Source organism: Culex pipiens, chromosome 3 (assembly GCF_016801865.2).
Source record: "Culex pipiens pallens isolate TS chromosome 3, TS_CPP_V2, whole genome shotgun sequence".
Lineage (NCBI taxonomy): Eukaryota > Metazoa > Arthropoda > Insecta > Diptera > Culicidae > Culex > Culex pipiens.
In genome coordinates, this window is record NC_068939.1 from 31,943,835 (window position 1) to 31,956,560 (window position 12,726).

General features: G+C 40.3%; 1 protein-coding gene across 1 annotated transcript in view; it reads left to right on the forward strand.

Moving 5' to 3' along the window:
- LOC120420567 (agrin) overlaps positions 1 to 12,726 on the forward strand; it is a 151,285-nt gene that overhangs the window by 21,496 nt on the left and 117,063 nt on the right. The gene's annotated exons all lie outside the window — the stretch shown is intronic.

Sequence of the window (12,726 nt, forward strand, 5' to 3'; positions counted from 1 at the left end):
GGATCATGTGCGTATAGCATCAGTGGATATGGTAGACTACTATATGAATGTAATGGGATGTACATGGTCATCCAAGGACTCCCTGGAGTTAAGATCTACGAGTCTACCGCCGTAACAAGCAAGAGGTCGTCGGATTTTGACCCCGGAACATGTGAGTATAGCATCAGTGGATATGGTAGACTACTATATGAATGTAATGGGATGTCCATGGTCATCCAAGGACTCCCTGGAGTTAAGATCTATGAGTCTACCGCCGTAACAAGCAAGAGGTCGTCGGATTTTGACCCCGGTCATGTGCGTATAGCATCAGTGGATATGGTAGACTACTATATGAATGTAATGGGATGTACAAGGTCATCCAAGGACTCCCTGGAGTTAAGATCTACAAGTCTACTGCCGTAACAAGCAAGAGGTCGTCGGATTTTGACCCCGGATCATGTGAGTATAGCATCAGTGGATATGGTAGACTACTATATGAATGTAATGGGATGTACATGGTCATCCAAGGACTCCCTGGAGTTAAGATCTATGAGTCTACCGCCGTAACAAGCAAGAGGTCGTCGGATTTTGACCCCGGATTATGTGCGTATAGCATCAGTGGATATGGTAGACTACTATATGAATGTAATGGGATGTACATGGTCATCCAAGGACTCCCTGGAGTTAAGATCTACAATCGATGTAAAGTTATCGAAATATTTAAGTTTGAACGATGAACAAAAGTCCTTGCTTACCACTTTAGCCAAACGGCGACCTCTTTTTTGTTACGGCGGTAAACTCGTAGATCTTAACTCCAGGGAGCCCAACACATTTATATAGTAGTCTACCATATCCACTGATGCTATACGCACATGATCCGGGGTCAAAAGCCGATGACCTCTTGTTTGTTACGGCGGTAGACTCGTAGATCTTAACTCCAGGGAGTCCTTGGATGACCATGGACATCCCATTACATTCATATAGTAGTCTACCATATCCACTGGTGCTATACGCACATGATCCGGGGTCAAAATCCGACGACCTCTTGCTTGTTACGGCGGTAGACTCATAGATCTTAACTCCAGGGAGTCCTTGGATGACCATGTACATCCCATTACATTCATATAGTAGTCTACCATATCCACTGGTGCTATACGCACATGATCCGGGGTCAAAATCCGACGACCTCTTGCTTGTTACGGCGGTAGACTCGTAGATCTTAACTCCAGGGAGTCCTTGGATGACCATGTACATCCCATTACATTCATATAGTAGTCTACCATATCCACTGATGCTATACGCACATGATCCGGGGTCAAAATCCGACGACCTCTTGCTTGTTACGGCGGTAGACTCATAGATCTTAACTCCAGGGAGTCCTTGGATGACCATGGACATCCCATTACATTCATATAGTAGTCTACCATATCCACTGATGCTATACTCACATGTTCCGGGGTCAAAATCCGACGACCTCTTGCTTGTTACGGCGGTAGACTCGTAGATCTTAACTCCAGGGAGTCCTTGGATGACCATGTACATCCCATTACATTCATATAGTAGTCTACCATATCCACTGATGCTATACTCACATGATCCGGGGTCAAAATCCGACGACCTCTTGCTTGTTACGGCAGTAGACTCGTAGATCTTAACTCCAGGGAGTCCTTGGATGACCATGTACATCCCATTACATTCATATAGTAGTCTACCATATCCACTGGTGCTATACGCACATGACCCGGGGTCAAAATCCGACGACCTCTTGCTTGTTACGGCGGTAGACTCATAGATCTTAACTCCAGGGAGTCCTTGGATGACCTTGTACATCCCATTACATTCATATAGTAGTCTACCATATCCACTGATGCTATACGCACATGATCCGGGGTCAAAATCCGACGACCTCTTGCTTGTTACGGCGGTAGACTCATTGATCTTAACTCCAGGGAGTCCTTGGATGACCATGGACATCCCATTACATTCATATAGTAGTCTACCATATCCACTGATGCTATACTCACATGATCCGGGGTCAAAATCCGACGACCTCTTGCTTGTTACGGCGGTAGACTCGTAGATCTTAACTCCAGGGAGTCCTTGGATGACCATGTACATCCCATTACATTCATATAGTAGTCTACCATATCCACTGATGCTATACTCACATGATCCGGGGTCAAAATCCGACGACCTCTTGCTTGTTACGGCAGTAGACTCGTAGATCTTAACTCCAGGGAGTCCTTGGATGACCATGTACATCCCATTACATTCATATAGTAGTCTACCATATCCACTGGTGCTATACGCACATGACCCGGGGTCAAAATCCGACGACCTCTTGCTTGTTACGGCGGTAGACTCATAGATCTTAACTCCAGGGAGTCCTTGGATGACCTTGTACATCCCATTACATTCATATAGTAGTCTACCATATCCACTGATGCTATACGCACATGATCCGGGGTCAAAATCCGACGACCTCTTGCTTGTTACGGCGGTAGACTCGTAGATCTTAACTCCAGGGAGTCCTTGGATGACCATGTACATCCCATTACATTCATATAGTAGTCTACCATATCCACTGATGCTATACGCACATGATCCGGGGTCAAAATCCGACGACCTCTTGCTTGTTACGGCGGTAGACTCATAGATCTTAACTCCAGGGAGTCCTTGGATGACCATGGACATCCCATTACATTCATATAGTAGTCTACCATATCCACTGGTGCTATACGCACATGATCCGGGGTCAAAATCCGACGACCTCTTGCTTGTTACGGCGGTAGACTCGTAGATCTTAACTCCAGGGAGTCCTTGGATGACCTTGTACATCCCATTACATTCATATAGTAGTCTACCATATCCACTGATGCTATACGCACATGATCCGGGGTCAAAATCCGACGACCTCTTGCTTGTTACGGCGGTAGACTCATAGATCTTAACTCCAGGGAGTCCTTGGATGACCATGGACATCCCATTACATTCATATAGTAGTCTACCATATCCACTGGTGCTATACGCACATGATCCGGGGTCAAAATCCGACGACCTCTTGCTTGTTACGGCGGTAGACTCGTAGATCTTAACTCCAGGGAGTCCTTGGATGACCATGTACATCCCATTACATTCATATAGTAGTCTACCATATCCACTGATGCTATACGCACATAATCCGGGGTCAAAATCCGACGACCTCTTGCTTGTTACGGCGGTAGACTCATAGATCTTAACTCCAGGGAGTCCTTGGATGACCATGGACATCCCATTACATTCATATAGTAGTCTACCATATCCACTGGTGCTATACGCACATGATCCGGGGTCAAAATCCGACGACCTCTTGCTTGTTACGGCGGTAGACTCGTAGATCTTAACTCCAGGGAGTCCTTGGATGACCATGTACATCCCATTACATTCATATAGTAGTCTACCATATCCACTGATGCTATACGCACATAATCCGGGGTCAAAATCCGACGACCTCTTGCTTGTTACGGCGGTAGACTCATAGATCTTAACTCTAGGGAGTCCTTGGATTACCATGGACATCCCGAAGTACCCATAGACCTTTGAGAAACATAAAATTTTAGTAAACAAATATATTTAAAAAAAATGTTTTTCAAATATTTTAATTTTAAACTTTTAATATTTATTTTTATAATCGTACAAAAAATGCTAGCTGTGGACCCCCCGAACTTGACAACTTTTTTATACATTTGTATTGGTTGTTTCCGTTGTGCTTAAAGGAAATGGCTATGCACCAGGCGCCTCCATATTTTTGTAGATGGCTCATATAGTTGGGAGGAGACGCAAGTTTTTTTTAAATTGTTCGATTTTTTTATGTTAAAAAATTTACCAGCTTCTCGTCAGTCCGCGTGGACATAAAATCAAATTCTGTCGATTGCATCGGATTCGGGGATGCCTTTTCTCTGAGGAACCGATGAGATATCGTCAATCCCTTGACACAAGTTTTGTTTTGTCGAGTAGTGTTATTGATATTCAAGTTTGAATCGAGGAAACCCCGGAAAACTCTCCCTTCTAAAATCAAACTCATAGAAAAATAAAATTTCTAGTCAACAAATGCTTCGACCAAATCAAAAAAGCAAATCAATGATTAAAAAGTTGTTAAAATTCCGTACAAATCCGTATTATGCGTAAAATTCCCTACAAAAATTCCGGCCTGTTAAAAAAACGCGAAGAGGTTCGAAAATCCGTATGGTAAGGAAAAAGTCCGTACAGTTGGTAGCCTTACCCATATTTAACATGGCAATTTTCAACTTTTTTTAAAGCACCATTTAAAAACACGTTTTTTTTTAAACATACCTGGACAATCCTATCAGTTACACTCCGTTTTACCTTATATCCATGTAAAATGGTTTTTTTAAGGTTTTGTAGAATTTATACACAAACTTGTTCATCTTTGCAATGTTTTTGCTCTTAATTTTCAAAAGGTTTAAATAAATTGTTAAGACCTTTTGCAAAGTTAGACTTGATTTAAAAAGTTTCAATTTTTTCTAAACGAAATATGTTTGTTTTATCTACGTTGAAAATCGATCCAATAGTTACTGACATTTTCTTACCGGAAATTAAAGAATTTTCTTTCAACCAATTGAATAAGGGAACATCCATAAACCAAATGGACACTTTTTTGAAATCTTCGCCATGTTAAAAATGTGAAAAAATGCAAATAAAAAAAAGTTTTTTGCATTTTTTCACATTTCGTACTCTAGAATAAATCCATTATCATTTAAATTGCACTTGTTGTCACACTTGTCACGCTTGGGCTTTTGTTCTAGGTGGTAAGGTTAACTTGAAAGTGGGTCTACGAGGCAAAACAAAGAAGTGAGAACAGACCAAATATAAAAGTACGAATTCACAAATTATTCACATAAAAAATCTCTTTACAATGCCCATAAAATGCATTCAACCGTTCAGGCCGCAAATTCTCCGTTTATTTTAGAACGCACGCCACGAACCGGTTAACTGCGCGGTCAAAATTCGCCAAAAATTCTACACGATTCAAGCATGCATAAATTTACTGTGCGAAAAACCAACCGCGCGAAGCACAAAGTGCTGAAACAGTTTCGGTATTTTTGTTTTGTTTTGAAAGCTCTGCCTTTTATGGAATGCAAGTGCCAGTAACAACAATACAACGAGTTTACTGGTTGAATGAATTTGAACAGGAAGGGGTTTTCTCGTGTAAATCATTAAGAGATTTGAACGTAGTTTGCATTGAATTTACAAAGTTTAATATAAACAAAAAAGAATGTTGGAATTTGCAACAGAACAACTCTCTAATAAAGCCCAGCAAGACTTCCCTTTCGCGATCACTTCCTCGATATCCAAGCAGTAATTAATTAATATTTGTTTTTCCTTATGGTCTTACCGTCGATGATACCAGCACCATCAGCTCATCGATTGCTTCGGCCGGACCATGTCTAGATCGCCTTCGGTTTTATGGACTCTGATTGCTTCCCCCCTTGACTTGGACTTGGAGCAGCGATGATTCCCTTAATAGGACAGAGATCGAACTGGTTCTACTCTCAAGAACAAGAAATCTCGCGCGAATATCAACTTACAACCGCGAAGCTGGCCCGTCTAGTGTTTATTCTTGAGATGTTGGGTGTGTGTGTGTAGGTTTTATGTTTTCATGTTCACCTTCTTTTTTTGCCGCGTTCTGGTCAAGTTATGCGCTTTTACTAGCGCCAACCCTGTAGGGTTGGGCAGGCGGTGTGGGAAGTTGCAATCGTAAAATGTTGCAACAAATTGGTCGATGTTTAGTTAGAGAAACTAGACGTGCAGAGGAAGTTTGAACTGCGGGTCTGTAATGGCTGGTGGGCTTGGCGGAATTTAGGAAATGATAATTTAAATTAAAATTTGATGTTTCCATTTTACAGCTTTCATTTTAGAAGCTAACTGTTGTATTTTACAATTAACAAACTTAAATTGATACATTTGAACAAAACCGTAATAAAATGATACAATACATTTTGATTACAAAAATTGATTCGAATGCCCTAAAGGTATCAATAAAATTTGCTCGTTATTTTTAAGAACAAACCGTTTAAGACATCACCTCCGTCACTTTGATATGCAGCTTTCGAAAAATTCTTGTAATTATCCCGTCAACCACATGCTGCTGCCCTCCGACGATGGGAACGCACCTTTCACCAGATTCGCAAGTTTTGCCAAGCAGGAACCTCCAGGCCAACCTACCCAATTGCCCTACAGAACAATCCAACTCGTCTCAAGCATGTTGCGTGAAAGCCACAAAGTCTTTCTTTTCTTGCCAACACTTCCCCAACTCCACACTCACTTCTGAGACTTGGACTCCAAATGCGCGCTCTCGCACTAAATCGCCGCGCAGATCTTGCAACGTTGCGTTGGATTGGAAACCGTTTATCGGACCGAATCCAGGCTTTCTACTACCCCCTGGAAGAGACCACGTCAGTTGAGTGCGCGTGTGCATTTATCAGTGAAAGTAGCACAGAAACTGCATCTTTAAACAAAAACTGTCATAAGTGATTTTCCCTTTTGCCCAACTTCTTCCGCTGCTGCTGGGCAAAGATCAGACGAATGTCTACTCAACTTCTTCTTTTTTGAAGGTTTGTGTGTTTGCACTTTTACTTACGGTCTGGTCAACGAGAGTCAGCAGCAAAATTTCCCTTCTTATGTTTGGCCAACATATTGGTCAAGCACGGTCCGCTGGAGACGAGACACCGACTGCGGACGGAAGCAATCTCCGATCATCGTCAAAAGAGTGCGGCCGAGATGACCAATATTGACCGGGCGAAACGGGCTGGGGTTTGGCCGTGGGTTGGGAGATTGCAAAATTGTTTGCTCGCTTTTATGTGGTGACCACCGACTACGGATCTGTAGGAAGATCATAAACCCTTTCCGATGAAGCTTGAACGGTTTGTAGAAGGAAAAAAATGACGAGAAGCGATCGGTTGGTCGTCGACTGACTTGGAAGTGGGTGGTGATCATCTTCAGACACAGATCAACCCATTCCGCTGTCATGTTCGCCGCGTGTCAAGCAATCTTCAGTTTTGCTAGTCCTAACAGCTTAGCCAATTTTAAAGCAAAGTCTCTGAACGTATGAAAAAAATATTTTTAGAAATGGTCACTCATGGTTACTATTTTTAAAAATCGGAAAACTGCAAATCTAGAGTTTTTTTTATGTCCTGTAAGCTTCTGTGTTTCATATGTTTAAAGGACCTTTTAAAATAACTCTAAAAATATATCGCTGAAATCAAACGTTCGGTGGCTATAGGGGAAGGTGGGTAAGAGGAACAATCGCTCGTACGGCCGTAATTTTTACAATTTTGTTAATTTTCAGTATAAGGAATTGTTGCTAGCAATGCAATTAGCTGGTTCTACTACCACATAACCGCCAAAACGACGTAAACGCCACGGGGCATAGAATTTAATGAAGTTTTTCTTCAAAACCTTTGTTTTCTTATAATATTTGGAGGTACAAAATAAGGCTTGAGTTCGTTTTAAGGATAATTTTATCAAAATACTATTTATCCTAGATCAGTAGTGTCCCTACCGATGACTTGCATACATAAAGTATGATTTAACTTTTGGTTCTTGTTAGCATGGAAAAAATACGAATTGCTGCAACAACATATTTTATTGGGAAATAAATACTAAAAAACTGATAAACAATTTTTCAAAAATTGTCCTTCCAATATATAGTGATTTTATGAAAATTTCCTTTTTTTTTCATCAAAGTAATACATTTTTATCGTAAAAACGATCAATTTTTTAGTAAAATATTATTATTTAATCTAAAAATGAAAGAAACGTTTAAATTTATTCTAATCTGATGTATCCAAGTGATAACAATTCAATTGTTAGCAAATTAACATGTTGTTTCATGCATTGTTCCTCTTGCTCCTACGGGTTGTTCGTCTTGCCCCACTAGTTGAGTAGAACGTACGGATAATCAAAATTTTTAAAATATTTTTTTTACATTAAAAAACAGGATTTAAAAAAAAACTTCTGGAGTTTCTATTGAAAAGGTCCAAAAAACCAAATTTTCAGTTTTTGCTTTTTGGGTGTTTTTTGATACCCCTGACTCAAGGCGGTTTCAAAAACACCCAAAAAGCAAAAACTGCAAAAACTCGACCTATTCAAAAAAAAACTCCAGTCTTGTTCTATCAAAGTTTTAGTCATGACATGGAATAAGATGATTACCAAAAAATCCTACAGATTTTTTAACGTTTTTGATGGGTTACGACGAGCATTTCCTTAGCTTGTTACACTTACCCCACTTTCCCCTATCTTTAAACGGGGCCCTTAATCAAGAAATCTGTAAAGTGTTTTTCGGTTACAAAATCAATTATGGGTCATTCCAGGTCAACTGGGTACACTTTTGGACTCACCGATTTGGACCAAACATGGAGGGAACAATCATCTATCGATAGTTAACAGAAATTCCAAGTTTGGTGCTGATTGGACCATCCCTCTATTTTTGACACCGCCCTCTTTATTGACGATTTTCGAAAATACTTTTTTTTTTGATCATGACTTTGTAACTATTTGAGCAAAATACTTTCTAGAGGTTGCATTTTATAGAAAAATCGATAAAAATACAATTTTTACTCTTAAGTGCTCCCTCATATTATATTTTAATGTTTTAAGTAATAAAATTCAGTTTTGACCAAATGGTTACGCTGTCCGCTTTGTAAGCGGATGATTCTGGGTTCGATTCCCATCTGCTGCAACCTTCCATCGGATGAGGAAGTAAAATGTCGGTCCCGGCCTTGGTTGTTAGGCCGTTAAGTCATTCCAGGTGTAGGAGTCGTCTCCATGCCATAAGTACAAACAATCCAAAGGTCGTCAGTTCAAACACTGGGGTGGAAGGTTCCTTGGAGTAGAAAGAGGTTTGGGTGCTCTCCCCATTGGGACGTGGCGTTACATCGTGCTGCCGTCTGGTTTTTTTGAGCGCAAGAGTGGAAAAGTGCTGAGTCATCGTCTAAAAATAGACGGCGTCCTATCTCGCCCAGCAAAATGAAGTCGATAAAGTAGTCGGTTTCGATGAGAAAAAGTGGAAAACGTGGTCTAAAAATAGCGACGCCATCCCCCTATTGCAGCCGGACTCCTAGGTTCGAGCAGAAACTTGCAATAGAGACCACAAAAGACCCGGGGGTCGTCAGTGTGGATGGTTTGATTTTTTTCAATTTCTTATATTTTTTTTTATTTAATCACCAACGTGTTCCCCGGACCATTTAACATAATAATCAATGAGAACCTCAAACTAAAATGAACTATTGGCAAGATACAGCGATTTTACTGAAAAAAGAATTGATTTTGCGCTGCACTCTGTCCTATGAATTCAAATCCGAAATAAGTTTCTCCCATATAAAAACCGAACTATGCGGGATTCATCCCTTTTTGTTGAAAAGTACACCATGTACTTCCCAGTGCTGTGCAAAATCAAACTTTTTTCAGTAAAATCGCTGTATCTCGCCTATAGTTCATTTTAATTTGAGGTTTACATTGATTATGATGTAAAATTGTCTAGGGAACACGACGGTGATAAAATTTAAAAAAAATAAAAATAAAAAGTACCGAAAATCTCTGGAGAAGTACGGGCATTTCTTTATTGAAATTCAGAAATTCTTGTCCCTCAGTTCTAGCATTGGAATCCAAAGATGTCATAATACACCCAAACGAAAAATATATCTCAAAATCTGCAACAGTGAATTTGCTGCAGAAAATGTTATATTTTATTACATTTTTTGCAGCAAGCCCATAGATCATTTTTGCCCGCGTGTAAACACGTCAGCGATCTGCAGTTCTCACCAACACATAGAATGCTGGCGCGTCCCCGAGCAACAATCTAGAGAGAACATTATGTTCGCGCTCTGTCCCTCACCATTCATCAAGCGTCCATGGCGCGGTGGTAGCGTGTCGGATCAGCAACCTAGAAGTTGATGGTTCAATCCTCGTTCTGTTAAGGTTTTTTTTTCTGCAATACAATCAATCTGCCGTCGGTAATGTCGATAATTGTCGATAACGGGCAAAAATGTCATACCCCTATATCGCAAAAAATGCATGAGGACAGTTTTCATGCAGATTCTGATATACTTTCATGCTGCCATGCATCAAAATCATGCGACCGCCGGTTGGGTGTGGTATTTTTGTTCTTGCCCTGAAAGACAAATATTTTCCGTCATAATTACATATTGCTTAGAAGACCAACAAAAACATTAAATTAATAAGATTAAGACGAAAAAAATATTCAATTAAGAGTCACATCAACCTCAGAAGTTGATGTCTTATTATTTTTAAATACTCAAATTTTGGACCCAATCCAGCAACATCCTGATTAAAAAAATCAAACTTTATTTTGAATAAATTTGAAGACCGTACTTCTCTCAGATGAATACAAAATAAATAAGAATAACACCTGAAAAATTTAAAATATGTGTAACAAGTAACCTAAATAATTTTTTATAATAAATAATTTGCTTCATTTCTTATCATGAAAAAAATAATATTTTTTCTTATATTTCTGCAATTTTAGCTTAAAACAAATAATTCGAGCCATTTTTCCAAGAAATTGATGATAATTTATTTTATTCGGACTATTTCGGTGAAATCTGACACATTTTTTTTTAAAGAAAGATGATGAAGTTTCAGGTGGATAGGTCGATTGAGAGTCATAGAAGAAAATATAAAGCCGTGACTTGAAAAACACGTCTTTTTTCGCATGTTCAAGAAAAGGACAAAGTTAAGAGGGGTCGGGGCAACTTTTTCCGATTTCGTGTGAGTTGGCAGAGAATTAACCATTTGCGAAAACGCAAAGAATTGCCCAATATTTATAACAAAAAGCCAAAACGAATCAATTTGAATGTTATGATAATGACTACAAATTGTGCCAAAACCTCTTCTCGAAACCGTCCACCGCCTGCCAATTTCTCATCTCTGTTTGCTCCCATTTGGTTCTATTTGTCCAAGCATAAACCTCTCGGCCGTGTCTACTCCCTTTGAAGGTGATCTTGTTTCGGGGCCGCGTTCTTACAGTGAACCACCCATAAACTACGTTTTATAATGGTCACTGGTCTTTCTGGGGTTTGTCGATCGATGATAACTAATAAATACAAACATAGATCTATTTATGCAAATTACCTAATTTACGAATGGTCCCCCGAGCCCGACGGACCCAGAAGTAGTTCAGCCGTTCCCACCGACCCAGCAATCTGCATCTCTACAAAGACGGGAGATCGCGAGATCTCCCGTCGCGTCTTGACAGAGAGCGCAAAAAAAAAACGAGAGAGAGAGAGAGAGAACATTCAGTGTAACAGATCTCGGGTCTATGAACTCGCGCGTCTGGACATCTCCCTTGGTGACCGGGAGGAAAACCGGTAATCTCGGCCCCAACACACACGCCAGACCAGTTAGAAGTGAGAAGAAAGTCCTGCGCGCAGAAATGACTCGCGTGTTGCGGTTATCTGCAGTGTTGTGCGGTCTCTTTCTTTCTAGGAAGCAATCGTGGAGTGGGACGCGATGGCCGAGTTGCGCAATCGATGAGGTCCCTCTGGAGCGTTGCATCGGACAGGGGGGGAGGGGTAATAGCGGTGCATCGGCAAAACTGCCGGTCATAAATGTGATTTGCAATAAATATATCTTCATTACTCTGGGGTGAGGTGGTGGCCAAGTGGTCCGCGAGGCCTTGGGCGGCGATTCTTGGTGTCGAGCAATCACTGGAAGATGCTGCAATTTTCGTCCCGGTGGTGGAGGACTTTGAGGTGAAAAAATAAATGTATTTTGCGTTATGAGTGTTTTTTTCCGCCGGAGAAAAGAAATAAAATTGAGATAAAGTGTCGGTTTTAAGGAGTTTGGAAAAAAGGTTGAAGAACTGTACTTTTCGAGACATTAACTTGTTTTCAATTTCCGACCGGCGAAGAGGATTTTCAAACCGCAGAAGACTAGCTGGAAAGGTATTGAAATGGTGGGAATTTCATTTTATTTATATATTAAATGTAATTTTCCCTTATTATTCTGAAATTTTCAAAGGTGTTTATTATTGTTTTATTTAAAGTTGATTTGAGTTGAGAGGGAGGGAGGGGATTTTACACCCAGGCCTTCTACACGCAGCTGGATTACTACTTTTTCGCTGCGCAGATGGGCCATAATAATGCTGAAAAGAAGCTTATAATGTTAGTGCGTAAAATTCTTAATTTGTTAGCAGGGGTTATAAAGACAGAATAAATGGCTGGTTGAAATAGTAATGATAATGTAGAGATTTGTTTAGAGAGAATCTTTAATCCAGTTTCTATCCAGACATAATCAGACGTAATTTTAGGTCCAATTCATTCAAGGACATTTGTTTTTCTTAATAGGACTAAGCTTTCTTAGCAAAAAAAATCGTAGCCTTTTCTTTCAGGACCTACCAAAACAAAAAAAAGCCAAAAACTGTTGATGTTAATCACCTGTTAAAAATCGCACTCCAGCAGACAGACAGACAAATATCGCAATCACAATTTCAAACCAAGACCTCCCTGCCAGGCGTGGAAAAAGAAACGTCAACGATCCCGCTGTTAACCCAAATTAAGCTCGAAATTCACTGCAGTTAACCGGCCGTCAGCCATTTCACCGGGCAAATTCCCAAAGACAATGTGCATGCGAAGCCACCCAGAAAACAGCAATTATACTACCCCTTCAAAAGAAAAAAAAATAAGCTCAAACTATACCCGGTGAGTGAAAACTACCACCCCGAAGTCG